Source organism: Mustela nivalis, assembly GCF_964662115.1.
Source record: "Mustela nivalis genome assembly, chromosome: 18".
NCBI lineage: Eukaryota > Metazoa > Chordata > Mammalia > Carnivora > Mustelidae > Mustela > Mustela nivalis.
Genome location: NC_139037.1, coordinates 50,969,765 through 50,982,970, shown reverse-complemented (window position 1 = coordinate 50,982,970; position 13,206 = coordinate 50,969,765). Strand labels below are relative to the sequence as shown.

Below are 13,206 nucleotides of genomic sequence, written 5' to 3'. Positions count from 1 at the left end.
TCCTGTGGCAGTGTTGAATTCTTGGGTAAGGGGATCCGCAAGTCTTTCAAAAGCATAATCACTTTTGTTTAATTTTTCCCCTCAGCATCTGCTTTTGCATCTCTTGTGGAGTGACTCCCTTTAAGGCAGCTGCTAAAGTGACTCCTTGAATATAGGAAGAGCCAATTTCAGCACATAAACGAATGTAATCCTCTAAGGTTCCTGTCTTTTTCCAAGGGCGGATGGCTGCTTGGCAGGTGGCATTAGCATTTTCAAAAGCTAACTGTTGGACTATTATAGTACCTGCCTCACCGTCAATAACTATGCTTCCTACTGCTTTAAGTAACCTTGCCACAAAATCTTGATAAGGTTCATCAGGTCCCTGTCTGATTTTTGATAGTTCCTCAGTGCGTACTCCTGATGAAGGCAGCTGTTTCCAGGCTTTTAAAGCACACTGAGAAATCTGTTGATAGGTTATTTCAGGGTAATCAATCTGCATTTGTATTTCTGCATATTCCCCGTTCCCTGATAACATTTCGTAAGAAGTAGGAATGTTGGTGTGGCGATTATATACAGTCATCTCATCTGCCCTTTCGAAAAATTCAGTCTTCCAAAGGAGATAATTTCCTCCAGAAAGACAGGCCTGAGCTATAACCTTCCAATCTCCTGGGCAGAGCCTCTATCCTACACTATCCAATAAGGATAGTGTATATGGAGCCGTAGGCCCATATTGTGAGGTGGCTATCTTAATCTCTTTTAATACCTTAAAATTGACACTATTATATGCCCTCTGACCATCAGCAAGTTGTGTCACCTGATAAACTGAAAAGGCAGAGGTATCTTCACCAGCTTGCTGGGCTTGTTGTAAAGATTGTTGGAGTGGAGTTATTTATCAAAAGCCTGGCTCCTTCAGGAAGTTGTTTAAAATATATATCTGGATATTTATTAAGAGGAAACATGCTCTTAGGCATAGGTTCACCATCTTTATAAGGTACCCCCAATTGCGGATGTTGCATAAGAGGGAAGCCACTTATGGAAGCTCCTTCTCTCTTTTGAAGTTCAAATGAATCATAGGTTGAATTTGCATAGGATTAGCCACTAAGGTTTGTATACCTGTAGGAATTGCTTGTACTAAATTTTTCTCCTTAGGTCCCCTATCATATAAGCTACCCTGGGACATTGAGCGCAGAGGACCAGGAGGTGTCAAATTAAAGAAAACATTTGGTTCATCTTCATCTCCATCAGTCTGAGGTGGAGATAGTAGCATCCTAACTGAAGATGCTTCCTGTCTATTAATTTGTTGTGAGACAGGGCAAGATCCTGTTACACTCTCTATAAGTTCCTGAGAGGATAAGAGAATAGGATCTTCAAAAAGCTTGTAGGGGTCTTCTTGACCCTTTGCCACCACATCATAAGTACGCTCTTGGGAGGCAATGGACACTAATTCAAAAGAATGTTGAGGATCTAGTGCCTCTCAAATTTCTTCCCATATACTCATAGTTCCTTCAGGGCAGGTAGAGGGGCCTTGGAGTTTAAGCTGATTTTTAATTTCTTGCCCTAACTTTTGCCATGCATCTAAACTTACAGTTCCTTCCTTTGGGAACCATGGACATAACACTGACACAGTGTCAAAGAACTACAGTAAGGTTCGTTTAGTAACCTTTGACCCCTGCTTTTTCATTAGGGCCTGCAATGCTGTCAAAAAGAAAGTTTGTTCCACTGATTGACCTTGCCCCATGTTATTCTACTCCTGTTGTGGCCCTGAAAAACTGGGCTCCTCTTAACTGAATTTGGTAACTACTTACCTATAAGTGCGCACCTCCTGAATGTGCTCAGGTCCCTGTTTGGGAGCCACCAGGACCGTGACGGTAAGAGGATGGTGAAAAGAAATTAAGAGACAGATGGGGGCAGGAGGAGCACCAAGGAGGATGTCCAATAGTGCCAATTTTATTCAAGGCTGTGAGGCATTATATAACTAACAGAAACAATCATAAGAAAAGTATTATTTTTAGCTGATTACTAAAGAGTTTGCAACAAGCACAGAAAATCCTTCAAGCTTTCCCATTATCTATTTCCTAAACATCAATAGCAGATCTTCTAGCACCAGATGTACTGACTTCAAGGTCACTCAAGACCTAGTTTGTGTAAGCACAGCACAGCCTTACAACGGTGTAGTCTATAGCTTGTGCAAGGACAGTAAGGACCAGCCAAGAATTTCTGACCCCGGCCAAATCATCTCTATCTGACTAGCAAATGTGTGGGAAGTCACATAGGCGAGCGCACCCAACACATAGCACAGACCCTTTCTCAGTGCTACTCGACTTTATCGACTTAAGCCTTTTGTTTGGCTATTCAGCCTTTAAAGGAAGCACAAGTCAGGGCCTGGTTTGGTTCTTATCTCAAGCCTTACTGTGGCCTCCCACAGCGTTGTGGCCATGCAATATTACAAAAGAAAATTACCTTCCTTTTAGTAGATTCATAACTGAATTCCTAGTGATTTTTTTTTTAAATGGGAAATCTATTGGGCTGCAATTTGTTAGATAGATCAGAAACACCTATTCCCATTGCTAGTCAGAAAACAACTGCTGCTATCCAAGCACAGAAGGAGAACTGCAAAGCCTCTCATATTGTGTGACCTATTATAACCAGAAGATGCCTAGTCCTCACCAAATTGAGTTTATGGTGAAACTCAAGCCAAGTAACAATACATTTCCCTGGTGTCGTCACTTGCCATGTTATTTACCAAGAGAGGTCTGCCCAATCAGGTGCCTAGTTTCTCCCACTGCAAACTGAAAGCACGGTATTCAAGAGTCAATTCACTTTTTCCTTCCTACTGTTCTTTTTTTTTTTTTTTTTAAGATTTTATTTATTTATTTATTTATTTGGCAGACAGAGATCACAAGTAGGGAGAGAGGCAGGCAGAGATAGAAGAGAGGAAGCAGGATCCTCACTGAGCAGAGAGCCCCCTTGGGGCTCAATTCTAGGACTCTGGGATCATGACCTGAGCCAAAGGCAGAGGCTTTAACCCACTGAGCCATCCAGGCATCCCCTAGTGTTCTTTTTTTTTTTTTTTTTTTAATTTTATTCATTTATTTGACAGACAGAGATCACAGGTAGGCAGAGAGGCAGGCAGAGAGAGAGGAAGGGAAGCAGGTTCCCTGCCCAGCAGAGAGCCCGATGTGGGGCTTGATCCCAGGACCCTGAAATCATGACCTGAGCTGAAGGCAGAGGCTTTAACCCACTGAGCCACCCAGGTGCCCTGTCCCCTAGTGTTCTTAATGCTAACTTTATGACATACACAGTCCTTGTACAGTAACTTTTTAATTTTTTCTTTTTGGTTTATGACAACTTAATTCTAGGATTTATTTTGTACTCTTAACATAGAACAGTTGCTTTTTAAAAATTCTTATGAGATGGGGTGCCTGGGTAGCTCAGTTGTTAAGTGTCTGCCTTCAGCTCAGGTCATTATCCCAGGGTCCTGGGATCAAGCCCTGCATTGGGCTCCCTGCTCTTCGGGTAGACTGCTTCTCCTTCTCCCACTCCCCCTGCTTGTGTTACATCTCTTGCTTTGTCTCTCTCTGTCAAATAAATAAATAAAATCTTTAGAAAAAAAATTCTTTTGAGAGAGTACAAGAGTACACTTGTTACTGGTGGTGTTGGGGGAAGGGAGTGGCAAAGGGAGAGAATTTTTAAGTACCGTCCACCCTGTGGACAGAGCCAATCCCGGGGTTCCATCTAACCCTGAGATCTTGACCTCAGCCCCATCAAGAGTCAGCTGCCTATCCAACTTAGCCACTCAGGCTTTCCATCTTTTTAAATAATTTATTTTGATTCCAATTAGTTAACATAACATGTTTTCAGTTTCAGATGTTGAATATAGTGATTCCACAGTTCTGTACCGCCCCCAGTACTCACCAGGTATATGTTCCCCTTAAGTTTTGAAATGGAGTCTCGCTGAAGCATGAATGCAGCCATGTGATTTTTTTTTTTTTTTAGATTTTATTTATTATTTGACAGAAATGAGAAGTAGGCAGAGAAGCAGGCAGAGAGAGGGGGAAGCAGGCTCCCCGCTGAGCAGAGAGCCTGATTTGGGGCTTGATCCCAGAACCCCCAGATCATGACCTGAGCCGAAAGCAGAGGCTTAACCCACTGAGCCACCCAGGCTCCCCCAGCCATGTGATTGTTGTTCCATTTGATTCTTTTATGTGGTTTCCCATTTCAGTCACAAGGACCACTATAGAAAGACCACTTCATCTTTTACAATGAGACACCACTCAGTATTTCCTGGAATGGCTAAAAGAAAAAGGATAACACCAATTTTCAGTGAGAATGTTGAGGAATTAGAATTCTCATATCACTGATGGGAGTGTAAAAAGGACATTCACTTCAGAATGTGTGGCAGTTACTTATGAAAAGAAACATTTACCAACTGAAGGGGAACAATTTGTCACCCTAAAATGTGTGAGGCATAAGCATTATTTTAGGCTGGTTATTTTAAGTAAAAGGCAGATTAAGGAAAGGCTGAAATCCTGTGTTTACTTTTGGAAGACTTTTGCATTTGTAAGGAAAAGCTCTGCCTGTAAGGTGTCTCTGTGTAGCAGAAAGAGGGAGAATGTGTCTCGACAAACTCTGATCAGTGAAGGCCTGGATCTTCATCTGTCACCACCACAGCCTTGATTAATGTGCTTGGCCTGGTCACTTCCACAATTACTTCCCAATAGGATCACGTGTGGAGTTTCTAAAAGGATCTTCTCTGTTGGCCTCCCCCTCAGATTCTGTTGGTCAGTTTAGGTGCAAACAATCCTGTTGCATTAATTAAAGGCTCCAGGTGATTCTCAATGAGACCAGGTGTAAGCATGAGGGCTTCAGGTTATTTTATGAGAGCAAGAGGAGGCTTTGGCTCACAGAGAGGCAACATGGTCTCTGCTACATGAGTCTGGGAGGGTCAGGTCCATGCAGGACATGGTGCCTATGCGCTCTCTGTCTCTAGGCATTTTGGGAGGGGAGGGTGCCTGGAATTAGAGAAGGAAAATTCAGGGACTGGTGTTCAAGTAGGAACTCCAAGTTTCTGAACAGCTCCGACACAAAGCACTAGGATGTTGGGTCTATCTGCATTTCAGGGTCTTGTCTTCAGGCGAGCAGTTTACAGATGAAGAGTTTGTATCGGTGGCTTGAGAGGCATTTTTTCCTGATGGAGCTGTGACTTCTCTACAAATACCTTATGAGAAAAAAAATCTACAAGATAGAGTGAAAGAAGAAATGGCCAGTTCTCAGGTAAGCCTGGCATCCCAAGTCAGAAGTCTAGTCATGTTTTTCTCCTGAAGTTCCTTGCATTTAGAAATTGCAAATGTTGGGGCACCTGGGTGGATCAGTGGGCTACAGCCTCTGCTTTCAGCTCAGGTCATGATCCCAGAGTCCTGGGATCGAGCCCCACATTGGGCTCTCTGCTCCGCAGAGAGCCTGCTTCCTCCCCTCTCTCCCTGCCTGCCTCTCTGCCTACTTGTAATCTCTGTCTGTCAAATAAATAAATAAATAACCTTAAAAAAATTGCAAATGTTAATTGCTCTAGTTCTGAAGTTTCTGGTGCATGTGTTCTTGAATGTAGTATTCATTTTCTGAAGTGACACCATAGGCTAGGTCTTTAGAACACTACTCCCCTATATCCCAGATAACCCCTCTCTCCCCTACCTCCCTTCTCTGTCTTCTTTCCAACCTGGCTGCAGTAGGCCATCAGCAGTTGTAACTTTGAATTAAAGTCCTGCAAGTATTGAAAATATTCCCTTGGTGGCATATCCAGAGGGGAAGTTGTGTGGTGTCTATGATTCCCGTTGCTGATGAGGTCTGGCCCTGGTTTATCAGGGAAGGAAATCATTTCTCATTTAGGGTCTGTCTGGATGCTTTACCAGGTCTGTGTATCCCAGGAGTAAGAAAATGCACAAGTGAAATGATGGATATAGGGTCCAGAATAACTTCGAAGTTTCTCAGATTAAAGAAGTTGGGGGAGGGGATTGTTGAGTCTTCCCCTTTAGAATGTGAAAAAGATGGGAAGCCTGGGTGGATCAGTCAGTTAAGCCGCTGCCTTTAGCTCAGATCATGAGCTCAGGGTGCTGGGATTGAGTCCCCCATAGGGCTCCTTGCTCAGCAGGGAGTCTGCTTCTCTCTCCACCTCTGCCTGCCACTCCGCCTGCTTGTGTGCTCTCACTCTCGCTCTCTCTCTCTCTAACCAATAAATAAATAAAATATTTTTTAAAGAAGAATGTGAAAAAGATGTTCTAGGTAGAATACACTAGAGGTTTGCCTGGGTGGCTCAGTCAGTCACGCACTGGACTATTGATTTCAGTTCAGGTCATGATCTCCAGATCCTAGAATGAGATCCGCTTCTGGTTCCCTGCTCAGTGGGGAGTCTCTTTGAGATTCTCTCCCTCTACTTCTGGCCCTCCCCTCCTCCTTCTAAAATATAAATCTTTAAATAAAAATAGACATTTAAATTAAAAAAAAAATTACAGTAGGTATTAGAGTACATGGAAACTGTGGTGTCTAAATGTGGTATCTCTGAGAATCAGATGGGGACCCCAAATGTGGGTCCATGAATGGGTGGAAGCCAGTCAAGTGGGCACTGAGAAGAATTCACCTGAGGCAGAACAAAGGTATAAGAAGTTTATTGAATACACTGCAAGAGAGCAGCAGGCAGGACAGCAGAGGAGAAACTGTCTGTAAGGAGACAGTGGTGGGGGCTGCGTTTAAAGGGGGAAGGTGAGGGTTATGGGAGCTTATCCAATTTTCCCTTTTCTGGTCACTGTACCCCATCTTCAGTAGCCCGGTGGTTGGTCAGGGCCCATGGTTACTTTGAGGTGGGTCCCCTAATGGATCTGTCTGTATTCAGCCATAGGGGTGCTGGGGGCCCTTTCTCCATTCCTTTGATCAAGTCTGCTTACCTAAAAGCAGCCTCAATAGAAACTATAGGTGATTTAACTTCGTTTGTATCCACTGTATTTTCATAATTAGATTTCTAGTCTGCATTACTGTTCTCAGACCAGAAGAAAACACCAGTGATACAGCGTGTCCTTTGGTGTGTCTTGGGCACTGAGATCAATTTGTTGGCATACACCTAATGTTAACAGCTTTTATTGGCTTCCTGCTCTTTGCTAGATTCCTTCCCTATAGTGTTCATATTCCCCATCTTACATTTGTACAGACTGTAGGTGTATAGAGCGATATGCAGAAACCATCACATTTCAGATGGAAACTTCTTTCTCCTGAGTTTCTTTTGCTTGGAGTCTTTCTTTCTTTTCACTCTACCCTTATATTTTATCAAAATGGCAAATTCCATAAATTAACCCAGCTGATGACTTGAATTACAAAAATAACATTATTCAATGAAAATAAGAAACTTTCTACAAATCTCTGACAGTAACAAATTGCAATGTATAATGTATATAGGAGTCCTACAGAGCAACAAACTCATGTGAAACAAAAATATTTTAATACCTTTAAAATCCAAATTTTTCTTTAAAATCATTCAGGAAAAAGCATCTCAAGTCAGAATTAAGCCCTCAGTCAAGCATTAGGAAGGTATATTACAGCTATTTAATGTACAAAGAGCGCTCTTTCCCCAGTCACTTCCATCTAATGTCTGTTTCCAGAATCATACAGACTTAAGCTTCTCTCCACCCCATGCTACCATTTCTTCAGACCCTGAAAACTGAATTTGTTGAACACCAGAAATATGTTGTATTGACCATAACATTTTGTTGTTGACCCTCTGTAAGTTCTTCACTTAGTCCATCTGTAGCTCTGAGTCTTCCACCAACTCCTTTCTCTCCTTTCATAGCTTCTCTGAATTTCTGAAAGGATAATTTTAAGAAGTTCAACATAACTGTCACAGCCTGAGGTCAGCATGACAAAAAGAATATCTTCTCCCTTGATTGTCCTCTGTTTCTCTTGATGGCATCTTTCATTTGCTTCAGATGTTATAAAGCTGATGAGCTCACTTACTCATTCTTGAACACAGTCCTTAGCATTTTACAGTCTTTCCCATTTGAGGTATGACATTTTTCATTATCCTTGCTACATTTGCAGTTGGAAGATAGGTATCATGTTCTCTGAAACTGTCTTTTGAACCATTTTTGTCTTCAGGATCATTCATGCTGTGCTCATTGTCATCATGAGTCTGAATCACATAGTGGCTTCCTCCCATGTGCACAGCTGTGCCTATTAGAGAAGCATCTGTCCTAGCGCTATCGCCATTGGTTGTCATGAAATACTGTGAGAACCATGTTGTCAGTGGTGTTCAGAAACACCTTCCTAAAAGGGGGTCTGGGGGCACCTGGGTGGCTCAGTGGGTTAAAGCCTCTGCTTTCAACTCAGGTCATGATCACAGGATCCTGGGGTAGAGCCCTACATTGGGCTTTCTGCTCAGCAAGGAGCCTGCTTCCCCCTCTCTCTCTGCCTGACTCTCTGCCTACTTGTAATCTCTGTATGTCAAATAAATAAATAAATAAATAAACTTTATAAATTTTAAATAAATAAATAAATAAAAAGGGGTCTGATCTTTACCCAACTTCAACCTTTGAGGCAAGTCCAGGGACCACAAGCTGCCAGACGGCTGCATTCTTTATGTATAAACCAGACTGTGGGGAGACCAAATCTACTCCTTCCTCCCGGGCACCTCCGTTCCTACCCAGGCAGGTTCGCAGGCTGGCCCTAGCCCCACCGCCCCCGTGGGCTGACTGTCAGTCCTACCCAGGTGCGCTGCGGCCCACCGTGCCGAGCTGCGACCCACCGTGGCGTGCATCATTCTACTCCTTGACCCAGGCCCCAGGCCAGCATGCAACACCTGTCGGGCATCTACCCCCCCAGGGCACTGGGGCAAAGATACCCGGCCCTGCCATGCCCTTGCTAGCTGTTGGGAGCCCCCACACCCCCACCCTGACTCTGTGCACCAGCCTTGCTAAGAGTCCCGGGTTGGGAATTGGGTCCAGGCCAGGGTCTCCCACCCAGCTCACCGCACAAAATGGAGCCGGCGGGGTGCCATTGAGAGGAGGTCTGATGGTGCCCTCGGGAGCTCCCTCCTCAGCCTTGGGCCAGGGGCTCCTCTGAGCACGAGGCAGCCTTACCTGCCTCCAGCAGCACAAAGCTGCCTGCAGCGGGAGCAACCTGCCCCCATTCTGGCCCTGGCCCAGGGCCGGGTAGGGGGGCTGGGCAGGTGGGCGGAGGAGAAAGGCCATTGGCACTGGCCATGGCAGCGCTGGGGACAGGCACAAGCTGTTGTGTTTCTTTTTTTGTTTTGTTTTCTTTTTTCTTTTTTAGATTTTATGTATTTATTTGACAGAGATCACAAGTAGGCAGAGAGGCAGGCAGAGAGAGAGGAGGAAGCAGGCTCCCCACTGAGCAGAGAGCCCCATGTGGGGCTTGATCCCAGGACCCTGGGATCATGACCTGAGCCGAAGGCAGATGCTTTAACCCACTGAGTCACCCAGGCGCCCCATTTTTTCCCCTTTTTTAAAGATTATATTTGCTGGGGCACCTTGGTGGCTCTCTGGGTTAAGCATCTGCCTTTGGCTCAGGTCAGGATCCCACAGTCCTGGGATGGAGCCCTGCATCTGGCTCTGGACAGTGGGGACTGTGCTTCTGCCTCTCCCTCTCCGTCTCCCACTGCTTGTGTTCCCTCTCTTGCTGTCTCTCCCTCTGTCAATAATAATAACATAACTTTAAAAATAACTTTAAAAAGGTGACATTTATTATTTGATAAAGATAGCAAATGAGCAGTGGTGGAGGGTGACCAGGGAGGTAGATATGGGGGTCAATCCCAGAACCCTGGGATCACAATTTTACCTGAACGCGGACAGTTAACTGAGCCACCCAGATGTACCTTTCTTGTATTCTCTGAGGAAAAGAACAAAATTAAAGAAGTGTAGATAAAATTAAATTTCCTTTTACTTGTAGCCCATTGATAAGTTCTTGAAACAGACACAGTGTGCCATTCCTCAAGGAGTTCACAAAGGGAGCAATGTTGTTTTGTTGGAGGCAAAAAGTAACCTTAGCTTGACATGAGCCAGACTTCTAGAATCCTGTAAGTCCTCTTTAACATAGGATGATCCCTTTGAAAATTGTCTTTATCTCTACCCCCTAAATATATGTTGGCAGTCATCCCCCAAGCATAGAGCCCACTGATAGATATCTGAATGGTCTATGACTAAGGTTTTACAAGATAGTCATATGTGACCTCATCATGACACCACCTCCAAGGTCCTGGAAACCTTGCTTCCAAATTCATTAGAGACTTCTGTTGCTCCCTCAACCCCCTCCCACACTGAACATACATCATCATTCACTGCTCACAAACCCAGTATAGTTCTTTCTACCCACAGGTCCTCTCCCCATGTTTAACAATACCACTTTTTTGCACCAAAGACATCTCTGCCATGTCCAGCACGACAAATCAACCAGGAACGTGAGGGTAAGAGGATGGTGAAAAGAAATTAAGAGACAAAGAGATGGGGACAGGAGCACCAAGGAGGATGTCCAATAGTGCCAATTTTATTCAAGGCTGTGAGGCATTATATAACTAACAGAAACAATCATAAGAAAAGTATTTTTAGCTGATTACTAAAGAGTTTGCAACAAGCACAGAAAATCCTTCAAGCTTTCCCATTATCTATTTCCTAAACATCAATAGCAGATCTTCTAGCGCCAGATGTACTGACTTCAAGGCCACTCAAGACCTAGTTTGTGTAAGTACAGCACAGTCTTACAGTGGTGTAGTCTATAGCTTGTGCAAGGACAGCAAGGACCAGCCAAGAATTTCTGACCCTGGCCAAATCGTCTCCATCTGACTAGCAAATGTGTGGGAAGTCATGTAGGAGAACAATGAACACATAGCACAGACCCTTTCTCAGTGCTACTCGACTTTATGGACCTAAGCCTTTTGTTTGGCTATTCAGCCTTTAAAGGAGGCACAAGTCAGGGCCTGGTTTGGTTCTCTTCTCAAGCCTTACAGTGGCCTCCCACACATCTCAATTATTTCTTCATCATTCACTCCTGAACCCCAACATTTCACATCAAAAAAATCTCAAGAATTCTTTCTTGACCAGTGGCTCCTGTTTGCACTGAACAGGGAAAGCTCTCACGTTTGTGTAGTTGATATATTTGACTTCCGGGGGTGGAAGTTCTTAGGCAGCCAGCCCTCTGTCCCACTGGTTTTTCTTTTCTCCACACTAATGTCATGAACATACACTGCTACTACTACTACTACTACTACTACTACTACTACTACTACTTCTTCTTCTTCTTCTTCTTCAATAACAAGTTTTTTTTAAAGATATATATATATATATATCACAAGTAGGCAGAGAGGCAGGCAGAGAGAGAGGGAGAAGCAGGCTCCCTGCTGAGCAGAGCCTGATGTGGAGCTCAATCCCAGGACCCTGAGATCATAACTTTAGTGGGAGGCAGAGGCTTAACCCACAGAGCCACCCAGGTGCCCCTGGACATACACTTCTGCTTAGTTCTTTGTGTTTTCAGAAAAAGAGAACAATCATGTAATTAACATTTTTAAAAAGATTTATTTATTTATTTGACAGACAGAGATCCGAAGTAGGCAGAGAGGCAGGCAGAGAGAGAGGGAATCAGGATCCCTGCTGAGCAGAGAGTCGGATGCAGGGCTCCATCCCAGGACCCTGTGATCATGACCTGAACTAAAAGCAGAGGCTCAACCCACTGAGCTACCCAGGTATCCCCATAATTAACATTTTGAGGGTCTTAAAATCCTGAAATATAATAGAGCACAAATGATCTTTGAAACAAAACTTTTCAATGAAATACCATGTTGAGGAATCATGGATTAAAATGGCCAAAAACTGGGACCTGGGTGGCTCAGTGGGTTAAAGCCTCTGCCTTCAGCTCAGGTCATGGTCCCAGGGTGCTGGATCAAGCCCCACATCTGGGCTCTCTGCTTGGCATGGAGCCTGCTTCCCCCCACCTCTTTCTTTGCCTGCCTTTCTGCCTACTTCGGATCTCTGTCTGTCAAATAATGTCTTTTTAATAAATAAAGAAATAAACAAGTAATATGGCCAAGAAATAATTCTTGAAAGCCTGTATGATAAAACTTAGGAAGTTCATTTGAGTAGCAGAGGATCCATGGGCAAAAAGAGCTGCAGTTTGGCTGCATGAAGTTCGTGGTTCTGTGCTAAGTCTTGGTGAAGAGGGGGCTGTTCAGGGTGTATAAGATCATAAGTGTTTCTTTGAATTTGTACTTGTACAACTACTTTTGCAAGATTTCTCAAGCATTTATTCACTTCGATATTAACTTCTAGGTGAGATGTATAGGCAGTCACGAATCCATTAAGAATGTAGCAGTTTGCCCTTATTTGATGGTTCTAAAACTACGGAGACTATAGGTCAGCCTTCTGGGCTGCAGGTAAACACGTTTTGCTTCTAGCCCTCTACCTTGTAGACTTAGAAATTGAGTTGTTTATTTTCTGTCATTCTATGTGTTTATGTTGGTAATGTGAATAAAAGAAAAATCACCATTCACAAAGCTATTTATGAATGTCATGTCATTGAAAATGTTGCATAATAGTCACCATGGCCATTTTCTACTCTATTACTTTTAATGTGTATATAACTACTTTCTAAATATATAGATGTGGGGCGTCTGAGTGGCTTGGCAGATGGTTATCTGCCTTTGGCTCATGTCATGATCCTAAGGTCCTGGGATCGAGCCCCACATTGGGCTCCCTGCTCAGCATGAAGCCTGCTTCTCCTTCTCCCACTCCTCCTGCTTGTGCTCCCTCTCTTGCTCTGCCTTCCTCTGTCAAATAAATAAATAAAATCTATTTTTACAAAGTATGGATGTGTGCATGAAAAGTAAATAGGTAGATCAATTGGGTGCCTGGGTGGGTCAGTTAAATAAATGATAGCCCAGGTCATGATCCTGGAGTCCAAGGATCGAGTCCCAAATATGGCTCCCTGCTTTGGGGGGCATCTGCTTCTAAACCAGAACAAGTTGTCCTGGTATAATCGAACTAACATGAGTTCACTGATTGGTGAGTCACAGAAAGTGTACTTGGTAGGGGTTGTCAAAAAAAAAAAAAAAAAAAAAACCTGCAATTTGCAGCAAATAAGGAGGTAACAGTAAATAACTTCCAAAGTAGAGATTTACAGAACAAGGGAGAATGGTTTCTTTTTATTTGGGGTTGGGGTAGATATTTAGAAAGTGGGCCCTTG

The 13,206-nt window shown here is 43.7% G+C and overlaps 1 pseudogene across 1 annotated transcript; it reads right to left on the bottom strand.

The window, feature by feature from the left end:
• Positions 1 to 7,624: 7,624 nt before the first annotated feature.
• LOC309853306 (nuclear transcription factor Y subunit beta pseudogene) lies at positions 7,625 to 8,236 on the bottom strand (annotated as a pseudogene). The gene is made up of 2 exons: positions 8,006 to 8,236; positions 7,625 to 7,808 (listed from the first exon to the last, which is right to left on the bottom strand). The product of its transcript is annotated as a nuclear transcription factor Y subunit beta pseudogene (transcript).
• Positions 8,237 to 13,206: the final 4,970 nt, after the last annotated feature.